The sequence below is a fragment of the Carlito syrichta genome, unplaced genomic scaffold, assembly GCF_000164805.1.
Source record: "Carlito syrichta isolate Samal-C Ts95f unplaced genomic scaffold, Tarsius_syrichta-2.0.1 Scaffold288323, whole genome shotgun sequence".
In the NCBI taxonomy this organism is placed as follows: Eukaryota; Metazoa; Chordata; class Mammalia; order Primates; family Tarsiidae; genus Carlito; species Carlito syrichta.
In genome coordinates, this window is record NW_007232419.1 from 90,997 (window position 1) to 111,484 (window position 20,488).

The window sequence follows — 20,488 nt, forward strand, 5'->3', positions numbered from 1 at the left end:
CACTTTGCATAAGGTCACAAGGGACCACTCAATTAAATTCCATAGCTTTTTGTTTGTTTGTTTGTTTGTCATCAATTGGCCTAATTTTTTGGTGGCATGTGACCTTTCTTTATAGCTTAAAAACTTTCCCATTGTGACTTCTTGATGTTTCTTCTTCCCTCGTTCTCTTTCTACACACCCCGCACCTCTGCCGTCCCTTCTTGGTCTCCTGGGCTTTATTTTGAAGAAGGGAAAATGAGATAGTTGATAATTTATAAGATTTTGTAAACAGATTTAACTAGTGAGTCATTCTTTATTTAGTTATGTTATAACATGCACAAAAATGAATACTTCTGGCCATGTTTTGTTCATTTCTGCATCCTTAAAGATCTTAATGATGCTATGCATTTGGTAATTACTTACATGAATCCTCAAAACTGATAAAAAGTAAGTCATAATATTACATATAGAAAAGCTGGAATTTAAGTTGTATGCCAAATTAGATGGTAGCCAGATGGCTATTTTTAAAAAAGCAAACTAATCTATCTCTGGTCATTCTATAGGGATTAAGTAGTCATTGAATGCTAGTATGAATGAGTCCTTGAAAGAAATTTTCCCTCATCTTTTGCCCTTCAAGTAAGCATTCAGCTGTGCCATTCCAAATAAACGAGAATCTATTATTTTCTACAGAACTCCAGGAGGCACAGCCCTCCTCGGTAAACCATGCCATTAATAATATTATCTTACATTAAACTTATATGAACGAATTTATTGACTAATTGACAATATGTCAATGGCACAATTTAATTTTAAGAGTACAACATTCACAATGCAGCAGACTTTGAAGCTACTGTCAAAAGCCAGAAGTCCTTTGGGTATGTTAAAAATTCAGTCAAAACTTTCAAACATTAATAGGAAAAGTCCAGGCTCACTCTTTGGATTGAGGGTTGCTATTACATCCCTTGAAAATCAGGTGTAGTGTAGAAAAATTAAAGTCTGGTTAGGGTCCATTAATTATAATGCAATGCCTCAGCCCAACAGAAGCTTTGCCTTAAATCAATACTCAATTAAATACTTCCTCCTGTTCTAGTCATTAGTTGCTCTGATGTTTTAAAAAAATAACATTCTAATGGCTTGTAGAAAGGTAATCAAACTTGTATGTGAAACTTAAGTTTGGTTGATGTGTGATAATCTTTCCTCAAGAAAGAAAATAAACTTCTTCAGTGACTTATAGCTTATACTCTTCAAATCCACTCAAAACGATTGAAAGCAGAATACAATAAACAAGTAATTGTTTTTTGTTGTTGTTGAATAATAATTTGTCTTAACTTAAAGGACAACACAAGAATGGCATTCTCCATCTTCATGAAAACATCCTCATTGAAAAAATAATCAACTTGACATTATATCTTTAGTTAAGGACAAACAGAACTCTTGCAATTATACAACATTGGATGGAAAATGTTTAGATGGTAACATCTCCTAGCTGCTGTTGGCAAGGGAACGCTTAATGGTTAAAATGGAAATACCACCTTGTTCCATAATAAGGAATGCTCTTCAGCTCAATTTTAAGTACAAAGTGACTCATCCTGCCAAAGATGATTTACAACGACACTCCATCATGTAGAATGCTGACTGTACAGCAGGACAAATACAGAAACAGGAAAGGGAAGTGTGGGATTAAGGATGTCCACATGAGGAAGAGAGCTGCAGAACTTGGAAAACTCACAGAAATCATCACTATCTCTGGAAAGTAATGGTGAAAGAACATCATTGAGAACAGCAGTGCAAATATCAACACCATGCAGGTAGGCAGCATCTTAAGTTTGCAGATGGGATGACTAGGAATTTAGAAAGTAAGTTTTTGTAGCGAATTTATAGCTCATCTCTACACAACCTGGGGAAGGATGCTATGGGAATGAGAAGAGAAAAGGCAGAGCAGAGATGATGCAGAAAGACGAAGAGAAGTGCCCTAAAAGAGAACCCCATTCCTTTCCTGTCCTTCACATGTGTATATTTTAGTGTGGGTGGCTTAGAAGTAAGTGTGTGTTGTACCGTGTTGGCACATGAAAGGTTTGATACTACTATCTGTTATGATTCAAGATATGCAGAAACGTAACTTTCTGTATTTCTCCACACTGCAGTCTAGTTATTCTCTGAATTTTCTTTTAAAAAGTAAATCCAGGTTCCAGATAACTCAGACACATCTGGTTGAAAAGATCCCTTTGAGGTCATTATTTAGTTAAAGATATGTGACTCATAATTCATGTTTCAAACTCTGTAGCAATGACACTGATGCACTCTTCTTGTATGCTTGCCCGTTCTCCTACTCCTCTATGAGAAAGACTTTGAGAGTAAAAATGTGCATGCAGAGAAACACAACAGAGAGGGTGGGGGAGTGTATTTTACAAGGATCCACCTCAGATTCCAGTGCGCTACATTACTCTTCCAATAAGTCTACTGTGGTTGCCTTGGTTCTATGGTCACAGCTGATGTAGAGTGAACCCATTTTGCATTAGAACCTATAAGCATTCTTGCTGATGCCCAGAGCCCTTACCACAGTTTTGATGTCTACACATTATGTTTGCTTTTTTTTTTTTTTTTTTTTGAGTTGGAGTCTCACTCTGTCACCCAGGCTGGAGGGCAGTGGCATACTCACAGACACCACAGCTTCAACCTGCTGGGCTCAGGTGATCCTTCTCCCTGAGTCTTCCAAGTAGCTGGAACTACAGGCACCTGCCACCATGCCCCGCTAATTTTTATTTATTTATTTATTGTAGAGATGAGATCTCACCAAGTTGCCCAGGCCGGCCTCGAATCCCTGGACTCAGGCAATCCTCTCACCTTGGCCTCCCAAAGTGCTGGGGTTATAGACGTGAGCCACTGTGCTCAGCCTTTTTTTTTATGATGTAAATTATTTTATTTTTTATCCTGTAAAAGATGATTTACAGTGGGTAAGCAATAAATGTGTATTCAGTTGAGGAACTACGCTAGTTGCTAAAGACAAATTCGAAGATCAAGCTTTGTGAAAATTAGACAAGATAAAATAATCATGATTATATGTTTTATTCTCTTCTTTGCTATTACTGCTGCATAACAAACCATTCCAAATTTTTTTTTACTTAGAAACAACTATTTTCGTTATGTTTATTTATTCTGTCTGTCTGGAATTTTAACAGAGAGCGCAGTTGGCTTGTCTCATACACAATGTCTGCGAGTTTGCTTGGGAAGACTCAAAGGTTGGTAGTGATTTGATGATTTGGCCTAGAATTATCTATTTGTTTACTTACAGGACTGTTGGTTGAGTCTGGCTATCAGCTGGGATTTAAGCACCTATTATACCATTATATGTGGCCTCTCCATGTGACCAAGTCTTCCTCAAGCAATGGTAGCCTCAGGGTAGTCAGACTTATGTGGTCATCAGAGTTGAGAGTGTCTCAGAATTGAATTTTCTTTTATTACTGAGCCTCAGAAGTCACATAATATCATTATTCCACACTCTATTGGTCAAAAACAATCACAAACTAGCTCAGATTCAAGGAGAGTTCTCCCAAGATTTAGCAACCTTCTTTGCAATTTCACATTTGCCATCAAGGCATGAATCAATTTCTTGATTTTCTCCACACCAAGTCTTCTAGAACTCTGGAATGTAGTGCAGAGCACTATCTGAAGCCCTCTTTCTGCCTGAAAATACAAAACCTTCATGAAAAACTCTATGAGCATCCCATTTGGGGAGTATTATGAAGCTTTGCCTTCCAGAAGGGAACAGAAAACATGCTTCTTCTCCCTGAAATTACAGAAGATGAAGGACTTCTCTTTGAAACCTGAATAAGCTCCTTTCTCGCTTATTCTAACACTCTTTCCTAGCTGAAGAAAGATTTTTATCTAATCTCTGTTTAGCAGGAGATTGTCTCTAAGTCATTCTTCTTACTTTATACTTTTTTTTTTGAGGGTTTGAGCTTATTTATTTGTTACTCAAAAATTTTTATTTTGACTAGACTCAGATTTGGAAGTAGAAGCTTGAAGAGAAGACAGTCTGCATCTCTTGGCAATCTGTTCCTGGCATTTTTCTTTGGCCTCCTTCATTCTCTTGGACAAAAGTCTAGCATATTCTGTGACCTCTTCCTTATTTTTCTTAGTAGGCTGTTTCTTCAGAGCAACAGGCCAGTGTTTGTGTTGCAGGACACGTGGAGTGACAAGACGCTGAATCCTGGGTGTTTTGGTCCTAGGTTTCTTACCTTCTTTGTTTAAGGGCTTTCTTACCACATACTGGTGGACATCATCTTTTTTAGAGAGTTTGAAGAGTTTGCAGGTTCTGCTAGACCTTTGGGGCCCCAGTCAATGAGACACCATAGTATCAATCAGCCCAGGAATATCCTTCTCTCCTTTTTTTACAATAACCAAGTTGAGAACACTCAGATCGACATCTACAATGCAACCCCGAACAGATTTGCCCTTTCTTTCTCCAGTTGTCCTTGGTCTGTAACAGAAATGCCCCTTACTCAACAGCAGGTGGACATGGCCGTGGGTCAAGACACGCTGCTTCATGGAGAAACCTTGTTTATCGCTCCTGCCACTGATTCAGACCACATAACCCTTCCATTCTTCACTTAGAGAGTCTACAGCAATTTCCGTGGCCATGAGCTTCTTGTAGAAGGTACTGGAGCTTTCCATTCATCATCCACATCAATGACTTTCTGGCATCCAGCAGTTGGGAATATTTCCTTATTCAGTTTCTTCTTGAAGCAGCTGATGGGGCTCCCAGGTACCACGAAAAAGAGGCTTACTTCATACTTTACAATAAAAACTTCATGATCAATCCCCAATGCTTTTGTACCTGATGTTTATAGAGAAGATTCCAGAATTTAGACACTGTTTTGAAGTATGTCCTTAGCAATTGAAAGCCCATATTTTAATAATATAAGCTATGAAATGGACTCCAAGAGCTTATTTTAAGGGGTGAAAGTTTAACTTTGACCATGTATTGTTCTCTTTTCATTCCAGCTATAACAAACTTGATTGCTTGGAAAGAGTCTGAGACTGTCGCAGATACCTTGCTAAGTACTTGTATGTATTATTCGTTTTATACTCACAACGGTCAACAAAGAGAATATTGTGGTGCAAGGAGATTAAGTAACTCACCCAGGACCACACAGTTAGTAATGGAACCAAGCTGAGGTCAAGCAATCAAACAGCTTGCATTCAGACCAATGCTTTTGCCTGCTATATGCTACAACACTCAGGCAATTGATCCTTATCCAATGGGGAAGCAATCACGTGCAATGGACTGAAAAGCAGAAATCTCCTTTCAAAATATTATCTACATACTTATAAATACATGTACTGGTGCTAAATTTAATGTGTAAAACATAGAGTTCTGATTCTGATTTCAATCATATACTCCATACATCTTTTAGTTCGAACCATGCTCCATACATCTTTTGGTCATCCTTAGAAAGTCCTGGATTGGCTAGGCTCGGTGGCTCAGCCTGTAATCCCATGCCTTTGGGAGGCTGGGGTGAGTGGATTGCCTGAGACCGCGAGTTCGAGACCCATCTGGGCAACTTGGTGAGACCTCATCTCTACAGTAAATCAAAAAATCAGCCGGGTGTGGTAGCGCACGCCTGTAGTTCCAGTTACTTGGAAGGCTGAGGCAGAAGGATTGCCGGAGCTCAGCAGGTCGAGGCTGCGGCCACTACACTCCAGTCTGAGTGACACAGTGAGACTCCAACTAAAAAAAAAAAAAAAGTCCTTGATTAAAGGCCTTTTCACTATCATTATCTATTCTTTCTGGAGGTGGGGAAAGCCTATAGGAATCCACAAGAATGCATAAAACAGGGAAGCACATCTTCCTCCATAATGTTGTCTTCATCTGGTATATTTCTATCATGATATGTCACATATTTCCCTGGAACCGATGTTTATAAAAGTTAAGCTTTTATCCTATGCCTAAAATTGCATTTTCATTTTTCCGTGTATTGTTCCTCTCTATAATTATGTGAGCAGCTCATAAGTACGCCTAATAAACCACATCATGAATCCTTGTAACTCAATGAAGAAATAAGCGATTATAGTTCAAACATAATCAGTAAATAAAAAAACCTGCTAATGGGTTCATTATGGCAAGTCATACAAATATTAAAATGTTTAATGTGGAATCTAGTGAACAATATTAGAACAGATTCTCTAGGCTAAAGGTATAATCATAATTTTTTCTACATATATGCCAAAAAAGAAACTTTAGGAGAAGGAAAAATGTATCGATTCATCATGTGACTTATCTTGATTTGAACCATGTTCTTATTTATTCACCATGAATTAATTCCCAGAAGAACTTAGTATATGTTAATATATTAAACTATGAAATACAAATGTATGGTTTTTCTTGTGATTCACATCCTTGTTTTGATTTGAGATATATTTGATCCTGCAATTTGTATGCATTTTATAGTATGCATTAAATCAATGACAGAATGCATTCTATGTATTTGATCATTTAAAATAATACTAACTTAAATTAACTATGAGTAAATGTGGAAAGAAAGATCAAAGGAAAACTGGTTTAGTCACAGCAGTACTGTATCCTTCATCATGTATCAGTCATTGCCCATTCAGGATAAGAGAAACTTTCACTGGTATTTAAACTGGAGGAAATTTAACACAGGGAATAGTTACAAAAGGGTTAGAAGGGCTGGAGTAACCAAAAGGAAAATGTCAAGCTCCTCGATGATTGGAATCTGCAATAATCCTCGATGATTGGAATCTGCAATAATCCACCACATCCTGGCTAAAGAGCAGAAGAGAAATGGTATAGCCTGCAGCATACAGTCCCCAGCCATAGAGCTGCTGGAAACCCAATGCAGCTCCTGCCAAATGGAACCACTGCTAAAGCTGCCTCGCAGAGAGATCCATGGCCTATTTATCTGACAGTGTGGGAACCCAGGGACCCACAATTACCTGCAGATGTCACAGACAGCTGGGACAGCTGGAGCAGATAGAGGCAGGACATTGTGTGGCCAGGGCTGCTGCAGCACCTGGTGCCACTGCTGCTTTGCTATGACTCATAAAGTCTGCACTGCTGCTGGAAACGTGCAACCTTTGCAAGACCCAGGTGCTCCATGTTGTTTTTTGTGACTTCTGATAAAAGCCCTCCAAAGCACCCTTCCCTCCCGCACCAAAAAAAGGTGTGGGGTCTGGTTTTCTCCTTCTTCCTAACTTCTAATCACCTACCCATGCGGTGTCTTCCATTGCAAGAGTCTAACGGAAGCCAGCTGACAAAGAAATGTCTAGGCAAAATGGTTTTCAGGCATCCAGTCTTCTGTGATACAGAGCAGGGGACCAAGAAGGGACATTGAGAGCAAATGTATAAGCCCCTGTCTCACCTCCTAAGTCATAGCTAATTTGTAGTCTCTGTTTCCTGACATCAGTCTTTGATAACCCTCAGAGACTTTTTACATTGTTTTCTTTTGTTTCTTTTCTGTTCATTTTGAGGCCAGAAAAATGTATTTCTGCTCTTTTAGTGATTATCTGTACAATTTTAGCAGACATTCTTACATAAGTATTCTTCCAATGATGATAAAATGTGTTCAATGTCTCCATCTTCCCTGAATAAGGAACAAACACATTTTCACTCTTCAATGTACTCTCTTTTCTACCTTCCTTATTTTTACTATCATGTATTTTAATTTCACATTTTTAAACTGTTTTCACTGTGGTAAAATATACATAAAATAAAATGGCCGTTTTAGTCATTTTTAGATGCACAATTAGATGCATTAATTACATTCACAATGTTGTGTAATCATCACTACTATTTTTTTTTTTTTTTGAGTTGCCCAGGCTGGAGGGCAGTGACACACTCAAGACCATCCCAGTGTCTACCTACTGGGTTCTGGCGATCTTTCCATCTCAGCCTTCCAAGCAGCCGAATTTACAGGCGCACACTACCACACCTGGCAAATTTTTGAATTTATTGGAGACATGAGGTCTCACCAAATTGCCCATGCTGTTCCTGAACCCATGAGCTCAGGCAATCCCCTCACCTCAGCCTCCCAAAGTGCTGGGATTACAGTCTTGAGCCACTGCGCCTGGCCAGGAAACTTATATACTGTTGGTGGTAATATAAATTAATACAGCCACTATAAAAATTATGAAGATTTCTCAAAAAACTAAAATTAGATTTTAGTTTTAAGAATGGAAAACTAAATCCAGAAATCCTACTATCAGATATTTATCCAAAGGAAAATCAGTATATGAAAGGGATACTTGCACTCTCATATTTACTGTAACACTATTATGCATATTAGTCAACGTATGGAATCAACCTCAGTGTCCATCAATGGATACATTGATAAGAAAATGGAATATATATATATACCGAATGGAATACTATTCAGTCACAGGAAAGAATGAAATTATGCCACTTGCAGCAACATGAATGGCACTGGAGGTCATTAACCTAAGTGAAATAAGCTAGGCACATAAAGACAATTATCACATGTTCTCACTCATAGGAGGGAGCTAAAAGTTGATCTCATGGAGGTAGATAGTGTGTAGTATGATGGTTATCAGAGGCTGTGAAGACTTTGTGGGTTGGCGGGGATAAACAGAGGTTGGCTAACAAGTGCAAACATACAATTAGAGGGAGTAAGTTCTACTGTTAGATAGCAGAGTAGGGTGCTGCAGTTAACAACAAGGTATTATATACAGGAACCCAAAGAAAGTATACACATTTTAAGAGATGCTCGTTGTAATCTGAAGTGTCTGGATGCTGATGGTAACAACTTTGAACACCCCTTGTTAAACACCCCTTGTAATTGCAGAAGTCAAATGTGACTTGTTTTCATATTACTGAGAATTTGCAATTTTAATTTAAATTTTTCCATTCTTAAAAAGTGTATATGCTTTTGGCACCCTTGGTGTATTTCAACATAGCGAGAAGAGTGTATTTGAAATGTTCTCAACATATACAAATGATAAGTACTTGAGATGATAGATACCCTAAATACTTTAACTTGAACATTACATATTCCATGCATGTATCAAAATATCACATGCAACCCATAAATATGTCTAAATATTATTCATTTATTATTTAAAAAGATAGCCGGGCTCAGTAGCTCAGCCTGTAATCCTAGCACTTTGGGAGGCGGAGGCAAGTGGATTACCTAAGCCCATGGGTTTGAGACCCACCCGGGCAACTTGGCAAGACCTCATCTCTACAATAAATCAAAAATTAGCCAGGCATGGTAGCGCATGCCTGTAGCTCTGGCTACTTGGAAGGCTGAGACAGAAGGATCGCTGGAGCCCAGTAGGTCAAGGCTGCAGTGGCCGGTAGCGGCCACTGTACTCCAGACTGGGCAACAGAGTGAGACTCCAACTCAAAAAAAACAGATAGTGTAATAAAAATACAAAGTTAGTTCTTATGTCAGTGACTTTTATTTTTGACATCCCATTAAATTACTGTCATATTTCTATTATTTAGGGTATTTTGACTGAGGATATTGATGTTTCTTACGTACTCATTTAACTTAAAGAAAAGAAAAATTCTACAAAAAATGGGTTTGCATAGATCTAACCATATATCTTTTTTCCAACTTATCCCTGTACCATTACATTTCTAACAATTGGAAAAATAGATTGGTATCAGAAATGAAAGAAAAATGTCATATTATCATTGAGGACCAAATATAAGGTACATTTATACTAATAAACAGCTACATGACATCAGGTTTATGATGAGAATTGCATGATTCTAAAAGCATCAGTTCACATCTCTAAACCCATCTAATCATCTTCACTAACTAAAATCATCCAGAAGAATCTTTAGACAGGCCAGGATTATATAATTCTACATTTAGAAGTTATCTTACTTGGTATTTGGTACTACTGTTTCATTTATAGTAGCAAATTCAGGGGTCACATAGTGTCAGAGATGCGACCAAATTCACACCTGATTAAAGAGCATTATAATTTATTCTACCATTCTGCTTTTTCAAACTGTCTGCTGTCCTTCATTTGTGGCTGTGCTAATATAATGTGACTGAAAAGTTAATTTTTATCACGTTATATTGAGTGAATGCTAGATCTGTACAGCCTCAGGCTCCTATAACTTATTTTTAATGTATAATTTGAAAAAAACATTTCTGTATCTGTGATTTCTAGGTTGATATATCTCCTATTTCTTCATTGTTATTTTCTAAATTGCTATAATTTTGATGCTATATGTTATGTGTCTTTTTCAAATAGAATTTCATTTCATTGTCTATTTTCATTGTTATTATTGTTTTATCATGACTGGTATTAGCAACAACAATTTATTAAACTCCTCCAAATTTGTTAGCATGGTTTTCTATCCTTTTCTAGATAAAAAATTATTGCATAAGCCTATAATAATATTTTCCCTTATTATATTTTTCCCAGTTGGATGCATAACCCCTTATAATTACCTTTCAGCTTATAGCAATTCAGTTTCAACCAAACTCAAGGGCTTCCAAGTCATATTAAGCAAGTAAAATTTCAGATAAAAACAAATTCAGTTGTATGTATATACATAAAATAATATATGTATATTACTGCCATACCTTTTTTATTTTTTAAGTAATTCTATATTGCATGAGATTAAAGCACAGTGGCATCAATAAAAATGCTTTAATTCATTGCCCACTTAAAGTTAATCACAATACAAATCAAAACATCAAACTGTACATCTTAAATATACAGATTTGATTGTCATGTGCCCATCAATAAAGCAGAGGGATATCACAACCTATCCTTTCACAAACCTTTTTCATGCTGTACTTTTTAAAGGGCATTTATCATATTTTAGCATAGTATATTTTTTCCTTTTTTGTGACTATGGTTTATTGTCCCCCCCCACCCCCTCCCATTTTTTCACTTAAACGTCAGTTCTTTGAGGGCAGGGATATTTATCTGATTTGTTGACTGATGTATTCCACGTGACAAAGACAGTACTTCCCTCTGTTGAAAGGTTGAATGACTTAATGATGTCTATTGACAACCTACTCTGTTTAAAGCACTGGGCTTAGCTGGTAAATGAAAAAGAAGGTGGAAGCCTCGAGATGCATAGATTTGAAATTTATTTTTTAAGCTGAGTCTTTATAATAGCACTACAGCAAAATGTCAGCAATAGAATCGGGGCTGGACTCATCTGTTTTCTCATTAATTAAGGAGGATTTGTAATATGACCTGCATCAGGAAAAGATCCAATATTACTTGATAATGAGGACAAAGTTAACAGGAGGAGTAGGATTATCTTACAGAGAAAATTAATCCGTGGTGTAAGATACTAGATTTTTTAAATATCCCTGTGGGGAAAAAAGTGATCTCACCAGTTGGATCATCTGTCTCTCCTTCTTTTCCCTGGGGATCATTTCACTCCCAAGGTAGGTGCAGAAATCTGGCATAACCGGAAGCACTTTCAATTTGTGGCTTATTCTGGAGCATGAATTTATTCATTCACTTATTCATTTCATTTGACCATTTTTTATTAGTCCATATCCATTGTTGGGAACTACTCTAGGCTTTGGGAATGTAGCAATGAATAATACATACTAAAATTACTGTCCTGTAATATACAAGATACACAAGAGCAAACTTGTGATTTAATGATTTGAAAAAAAAATGGGGGTAAATTATTTTGGAAAAAGAGGGAGACTGCACCATAGAAGATTGAAAAGTCCTCAAAAAAAAAAAAAGCCAAGAGAAATACTGAGGAAACAGAGAAGGGGTAAATTTGGGAGAAATTACTCACGTGGCAAATCCCTGGACGCTTATGTGTCATTCATGTGAAACTACCTTAAAAGATTTAGGCTAGCATTATGAAATATAGTAGCTATTAACCATATGTAGATGTTGAGCCCTTGAAATGTAACTAATATGACTTAAGTTTAGGAAGCAATATTGGTATGAGTCACCAGGTCAATAACCCATCCCAATTCTGCACTCTTCGGTCAAAACAGCTTCCAGGATTTGCAAACACTCATGCAAATAGGAGAGAATGATATACAACACAGTCTGCAAAGTTTGTGGTAAACCCTCTTTTGTCCCTCAAGATTATACCTTCAAAAACATTAAAATGAAAAAGGGCTGGACCCTTACTTAAAAGGTGCCATAGCCAAACTTAAAAGGTGCAGGTGTCATGCAGGTGTACATACTATGATCTCTGGTTGAATGTTCTCTGAGTATGAGCAAGCTCATGTGTGCGCACAGTAGCTGCCTACACAATGCTTAAAATAGACAAGTGCATTACCAACTCCCTGATCTAATACCAGTAGGCAGCATCCAATATACTGTCATTCTGGGATAGGAAGTAGCAGCGTAGGAAACCACTTTGTTACAAAAACCAAGCTGAACAAAGAGTAGGGTTGACAAATCCTTATCCCATGACCACCACTCTCTTATCACTTTATTTCATAAGATACCCAGAAATATCATCTTGTGGAACAAAAGAAAAGACTCTATCCAACTGATTTAGCTTAAATCTATCAAACTGGAGCATCTTAACAGACCTGTTAGTCAAGCAAGTAACCACAACAGGAAACTCCTGTCTTTACCCTTAACAGTTACCTTAATTCATGTGACAATTCACAGCCAGGCAGCACAGTACTAGGCCTCACAAGTCAGGCAAATCTGTTTTGAAAATTTAGTACTGCTAGCATCTTCCTTATGCTGAGCTCCAATTTCTTAACCTGAAGCTTTCACACTATGCTCCAAATTTTTCTCTTAGTCCCTTTGAAACTACATCAAATAAATCTAACCCATCTTTCATAAGAAAGGGCTTCAAATAGGTTATATGTTACACACACTTTTTTTCTTATCATTTTCACATCTATAAGAATCATCTTCCCCAAGTTCAATATTCTTCATTCTGTCAATGCTTTCTCGTTTGATTGCAATCTGTAAGTGTCTAGCGTTCAGCAAACAGGTTTGTTAATTTCAACTTTTGATCTACTCTGAATGCAAAATTATAGATTTCAGGATTTTTAAAATCCAAATGCTAGATTTATTTATTCCTAGTGATTTTACCACATTTAGGATGGGAGGACCTCCCAATATTTTTAGTATTTTATTTTGAAAATTATTTTTATCACCCAACAGTTTGGCTATTGCTACAGATTTTGCAACACCCATAGATTGTATTTATCTGTCTTCTGGTATTTCTAAACTGTTGATGACATGCTGAATGAGATAAGTCAATAATAGCACCAAGATAAATCATACCACTAGAAATCTCTCATCTGTTTAACACGGATACATTATTCTCTCCACCTAAGCTGTTGAATCTTGGAAGACAAAATCTTGTATTTTTTTTTAGCGTGTGCTAGGTGCTCTTCTACGAATATGAACGCTAAGATGAATGAGATGCAATTAACAAGGCAACCTTTGCAATATGAAGGAATTCATTTATGATTCATAGAAATTTAAATTTAATAGAAATTAAATAAATAACTGCCCTTTCTACAGTCAGTACTGTCATCTACATACAACTGAATTTCATTTAGAATCTTAATAGGTTTTAAGTAATGAAAACCCAACTATAATGGACTAGATAATGAAAAGTTAATTTTTATTTTGTTTTATGTATAATAAGCATAGCGGAAATCTGTGGCTAGGTTGGTTTAACACAGTAGTGATATCAAAGACCAGGGTTTTTGTGAGTTTCCTGTACTTTGTATGAATGTCGCAAGACTACGAATGCAGCCCCAGTCATTATATCTGGGATGGAAAACTGGAAGACTTCTCTTTTAATAAAACAAAAACTTTTCCCACATCAAAATTTAGTTTATATCTCATTGTTGAGCACTATGTCATGTGGTTAGAAGTATTAAGAAAGAAGAGGGTGAAAGTGGGAGTGGACATAGCTTGCTCACAATGTCTGCCAAATTTTGGGCACATGGGGTGGGGGCCTAAATTCATGTGAATGATAGGTAAGAGTTAGAGAAGATGTCATAGAGTCGCTAAACTGTATCATTTTAAAAAATGAATGGAAATGTTTGAGGTGCATGGTAGATAAGAACGAGACAAGCATGCTTATCATAAAAGAAAAAATAACAATATTTGCCAATGCAGAAAGACATAAGAGACAATGCCATGTTGATATAGGTAAATATGACAGAATAACAGGAAGAAAACCTGTGTTTTCCTACTTTCCATTTTGCACACGGCCTCGTTTTTTGTTTTGTCTTGTCTTGTTGGGTTTTTTTTAGATTTAATATCAGTCATGGAGACTGCAAGTGTCTTGTCCTTGATCCTGACTCCAGCATGTCTTGTGGCTGATTTCTTTGTCAGATCTTTTCCAGAATTTCGTCCAATGTCCATAACTTCTTATTCCTGGCATGTTTTATTTTAATTACTGTGTCAAAGCTTTACTGAAGCAGAATCTTTCTCAATCCTAATTGTATTGCTGAATAAAGCCCAAAACAATCCCTTGAAATGTTTAGTTCTATGAATAAACAAAATCATATTTTGATGGTTTGAATTAGTCTCTTGTCACTTGTGTTCTGTTGCTTGAAAAAGATTCTTCATAAATATAGATTTACTAAAAACTTATGCAAGTAATCTTTAATAAAACACATTTTGGTTAACATTGATTATGGTAAGAAAAAAATTTAAGATGACTTCCATGTTCTGTACCCTTTGGTGCTACAATCTGCATTATCTTCTCCCCTTGAGTGTGGGAAGAAACCATGGCATGCTTCTAACTACTTGAATGTGACAAAGATAGTAAGACATTTATCCTTAGGTTAGTTTTTATTATATAGTAAAGGTAATGTGATGTCATTTTGTGGTTACACAATGTCATGTAAGATATATATTTTAGCAGACTGATATGAGAGTCTGCCCTGCTGGCTTTGAAGAAGCAAACAGCAATATTGAAATTGCCTGTGGAATGAACCATGTGGCAGAGAATTACAGACAACCCCTAGGAGTTAAGAGCAACATTCACATGACAGTCAACAAAAAGCCAGGGCCCTTAGTCATATAGCTACACGGAAATAAATTCTACCAAGTACCTGAATGAACACAGAAATGAATTCCTCCCAGCCAAGCCTCCAGATGAGAACGCAGCCCACTCAGCCCTTGAGTGCAGTCTTGTGAATACAAATTATGAAAGCCTAAAAATTATTCATATATTCCAAAATTAAGCCATACATTTGGATTGTAGTTACCTGGAAGATAATGCTTACAGAAAAAGCATTTATTTACTTCATTCTTATTATACAACACACAATTTTTTGTTCCTATAAATAACAATATTAGAATGCGATGCAAAATGCCACTGTATTTAATGCTGTGTAAACTTCTGACTCAAGTTCAGAACTCTGGTAGTGTCCAAACTGGAGCACATGATCTCAAAGGCCCCAAAAGAGTCACCTGTGTCCATGCATCTTGAGAACAGCACACTCAGGCATGACTGAGATTGGGTGGGAAGAGAGGGAGAAGAGAGAGAAGTAGACAGAATGAAGTACCATGCCCCAAACAGAACCTTCATTCAATCAACCCAGCCAGCTGCCTGGAACCTAGAAGTGGAAGAGAGATAAGAAACTGCATATGGATGTGCACAGAGTTTTATTGCACAGCAACCTCACCCACATACGTTGTGACCAGGTTACCTTCTCTTCACACTGGTTCATAACACTAGTACTTTTCCTTCCATGGAGGGGCGAAGAATGGTATTGGCAGATGTGAGCATGGCCAAAGTAGAGGCTAACATTTCCAACCTTCTCTCATCCAATCCCTTCTCATTTCTTATTCTATTTTAAACTATATCCAAGTATAAATAACTCAAGGTTCAACCAGGGAACTAGTGTCTCTCTTGGGAGCTTTCTTTTTGTAGCATCCTCGGCCTAGTGAAGTAGAAAATTAAGTTTTTGACCACTAAGTCTCTGAAATAGGTCAGAACACACATTAAACATGAACTCTGAAACACGTTTAATACTAGATTAAATTCTTTCCCTCGTCTACTTCTAATCTCAGTTCATGCCCAGCAACATGATCCAACATGGTTCACAAGACAGAGTCCTACAGTGAGTACCATGTGTTAGTCAGAACTCTTTCTATTAAAAGTAACAGAACACCACCCCGACTAGGTTTAAATAAAGAAAGGAATTTATTGTTTCACATAATGAAAAAATCCAGATGTGGTCGCAGTTTCAGACTTGTGTGACATCAGGACTTGGTTGAGATCCATCTTTTAGTTGTGCTACCCTTCATGTTGGCTGAATTCCCAGGCAGGCTCTTTCCCTGCTATTGAAAAGAGATTCAGTGTCATCTTGGTGTGTTCATCCTTCTACCTTACTAATCCCATTAGAGAGAAGACCTGTCACATGCCTATCCTTGGAACAATAACCCCCGAGACTCAGATTGCCCAGGACTTGGTGTCATCTCTGCCCTAGAGTCAGATAGTAGAGTCAGTCCCTCTCAATCTCATGAACTGAGAATTGGAGAAGAATGGCTCAATAAAGTAAAACAGGAGTGTTTATTCGTGAATGGATGCTCAGCAAGCCAAAAATCGCAGATGCCTCAGGCACAAAGGAGGCCTTCACATTCCAAATATCAGAATGGAACAATTTCTCAAATTTGAACATAATGATCAATCTTCTGTTATTGTTTTACCACACAGAAATTAAAATGCCAAATAAAAATTCTGTCTCCTTGTAAATTAAAGTAGTAAAAATATTAAAGTCCAATATTCTTCCCATCATAATTTTTTTTCCTTTTTTTTTTTCTCTTTTTGCAGCTTAGTTCAGCTCCACAGATTTCATTCAGAAGTCAAGGCAAATCAGTGCCCTTTATCTAGCATTATAGGATCTAACAAATATATCAAGTACTGAAATAAATGTAACTCTTTAAACACTTCCAAAGATGAATGAACCCAATGCAGATCTCTTGTATGTCATGCTGTATATATTTATATACAATAATCTCTGGCCCTTGAAGATGTTTTGAAAACACAAACAATTTTTAGCTAGCTGGGCACATTGCTTTATTGAATAAAGTTGGAACTTTGTTACTAAAGTAAAAAGGAGAGTGGATATTGTGAAAAAGTCACAATGTCTGCCATGAACCATCATATTTATTTTCTTATGTGGTCAGTAGTAAGAAAGAAAACCAGGCTCAAGTTCTGAGTATTTTTCTGACAAGCAAGAGAATTTACACAGTCTTATATTGGTAGGTTAAATAAAGACAAAACCATGAGGTCATAGCCCATGGGTTAATTATCACAATGTTAGTGAGAAATTCAATTATCTATAACAAATACAGTCTATAAATTTGTGACCAAATACAATTTCCTAACACATCTGTTTTATAAGTCTTGCAATCATAGCTTGCAGTTACTTAGAAGGATATATTTTAGAAGAAAGCAACAGAACCTTTGCAGCTAACAACTGATGGTGATAAGTAAGTTTTTACTCTTCTTGGTAAAAAAGATAGGAATGCAAATCTATAAGAATAAATTGTAGAATCCATAGGGATTAAATCTGAACAAAGTCTTTGTTCTCTCTGAGAAATTTTCTAACAGATCCATGGTCATTGGTTGGTGTACATTCGCAAACCCACTTTTACTCCCCTTAAAAATTTTTATCATCAACTATTATAACCTACATTGCAGTTTTAATGAGGCTGGAATGAAAAGTTTCCTTAAATGTATGATTTTTTAATTTGCTCTAGAGGTTAGTTGTGCTGCCATTTGCTCTTTCATAAGCCTTGAGATAGCCCCAGGGTGTCTTTGTCTCTGTGCTGTTCTCCTTGGCATGTCCCAAAATTGAGCTGTTAGAGCCCCAATGAGAGGGAGTCATGTTGGCCAGTGCCTCCACCCTGATCTTGTCTTTCCTCATTGAATTCCCCATAACTTGGACAACCTTCACTACCCTGGTGTCAACATGAAATTCCCCCACCCCATCTTTTGTCGCTCCAGCAGGGTCTGACTCTATCATTCTCCCAGCCAAGACTAAGAAACAGGACAGCATGGCCGGGCTTGGTGGCTCAGCCTGTAATCCCGCGTGGGAGGCTGGGGTGAGTGGTTTGCCTGAGCCCGCAGGTTCGAGACCTGCCTGGGCAGCGAGACCTCATCTCTACAATAAATCAAAAATTAGCTGGGCGTGGTAGCGCACGCCTGTAGTTCCAGCTACTTGGAAGGCTGACGCAGAAGGATCGCCAGAGCCCAGCAGGTTGAGGCTGCGGTGGCCGGGTGGTCACTGCACTCCAGTCTGGGCGACAGAGTGAGACTCCAACTCAAAAAAAAAAAAAAGAAAGAAACAGGACAGCATGTAAAAAGGCTCACAAAATTCTTGTCAACAAGATAAAGATGGGCAGAATCTTTAGTAGCTAATCTGGTACTGCCCATCAACATTCAGTACTAATAATTCAAATTCCCAGATTTCCCCACAGTAGATATCTGTCAATACTTATCCTGTCCTTTGTGGTTTGCCTTTGAAAATAAAGCTTGTTTTGTCATGAGATTTTCCTAACACTAGCTAGTGCTTATAGTTCTTGACCATGTCCGTACAGATCTCTTGCTCTGGGAGCTGGCCTTTCAGACATGGTCTCAAAGGATATTGGCTCTGATTTCCAAGAAGGAACTCTCCATCTATGATCCTAGTCTTCTGTTTGAAGTTACCACCCAGACTTTCCAACACAAGTCCCAGACTACTTTCTTGAGTAACACCACAGTTCAGGTATGGTAAAAGCCACACACAGAAACGAAGACTGTTAAGTCCACCAACACAACAACATAGAACATTGTCCCAAATGATTATCTTTTTTTCTTAGACCTTCAAAACATCACATATTCTGCTAATGTCTTAGGGATGGTCTGCGTATCTTTGTATTCCTTCCTTAAACTGAACTGTGAGATGCTATCATTACCTAGAACAGAAAATAGAAGAGAAAATAGAAGAAATAGAAGAGAAAACAGAAAATAGAAGAAAGAAGCATCTCTTTTGGCTGAATAATTTGCATAATTAAATATACTTCTGTGATAACGTTCCCCTCTTTTACGGTACTGCTATGGTCTGAATGTGTGTGTCTTGTCGACATTCATATGTTAAAATCTAATCCTAAGTGTGAAACCTCATCCTGGTGGGGCCTCTGGGAGGTGATTATGTCATGAGAGCAGATCCCCTATGAATGGGATAAGTGTGCTCTCATCAAAGAAAACCCAGAGCCCTTGTTCTCCTCTTCCACAGAAGAGTGTCCTTACCATAGCCCGACCCTGCTGACATCCTGATTTTGGACTTCCCAGCCTCCAGAATTATGAGAAGTAAAAATTGTTGTTTACAAGCCACCCGATTTATGGTATTGTTGTTATAGCAGCCCAAAGGAACCAAGAGAAGTATAATAATTATACTTTTGCATTTTTTTCTTGACTATAACCCTGTCTCCCATACTAGACTCCATGTTATTTTCGAGCAAGAAAAATGCCTTGTTTGCTTGCTACTAAATAACTAGAACCTAGTACCATGCCTAGCATATAGTATGCATTTCACAATTACATGAAGCATGAATAATGTTCTAGTAACATCTAAGGCTAGATTAGCCAGATTAATGGCTCATTTTTTTGTAAATGAGTGAAGTGTATTTTGTCTAAAAAAACTTGCAAGAAAGAATCACCTTTACAAATATAAAATTAATTTGACTCTAATATATGATAGGGGTACAATTTATAAATTGTACAATTAAGTCATTCTGTTAGAAGTCAAGGCCCTATGATTCACATATCCAGATATTTGATGATCTGACTTAATCCAAGCCAAAAGCAAATAAGCAAATAAAACCTAAAACAAAACCTGGACTATCTAGAAGAGAGCTAAAAGGTATAATTTCTTCCATATAAATTTTTGACAGGAGTTGAATTCCATGGTTATATTCTCTGGCATTATTATTAGTGGTATAAAAATGGCAGAGTGAATTAGTAGATGGTAGTGTTGACATCCTTTTTGAAAAAATGCACAGCCTAACAAAAATTCCATCCTGAATAGATGAGTATCTTGCTTCATTAAAACAGGATTGGAAGATTTCCTTCAGTAAGAAATGGATATTTCCTAAATAAAAATTTTAGCATTGCATACTCTAAGAGCACTCTAGTAATCAACTCCCCAAAGTTCTATCATAGGCAACAACTTTGATCAGTATCATTCAAAATGGGGCCCAGGGAAGGGTTGTATTCTGCAAACTGCTACCAGTCTACAATGAAATATGTACAGAAATTGAGAATAAGCATTAAGAGATGTCTTAGGGATGTCTAAGCCTCCAGGCACGTGATCTGTGAAGCTGTTATGGCATCCAAGCACGTGATCTCTGCATTCTACAAGAGTATTGGTGTGTGACCTTCTGGAACTTAAACAAAGAGATAAAAACAAGATACAGTTCTTTATCACAGGTAATTTGAGAAACTTTGCTCTAGTTGGTTTAGCTTGAAAATTTTCCAAATTAAAAAAAAAAGACTTACTAGTTGCTTAAAATAGCCACAGAAAATTCTCATTAA

General features: G+C 37.2%; 1 pseudogene; it reads right to left on the reverse strand.

The window, feature by feature from the left end:
• Positions 1 to 3,954: 3,954 nt before the first annotated feature.
• Positions 3,955 to 6,988, reverse strand: LOC110595239 (annotated as a pseudogene).
• Positions 6,989 to 20,488: the final 13,500 nt, after the last annotated feature.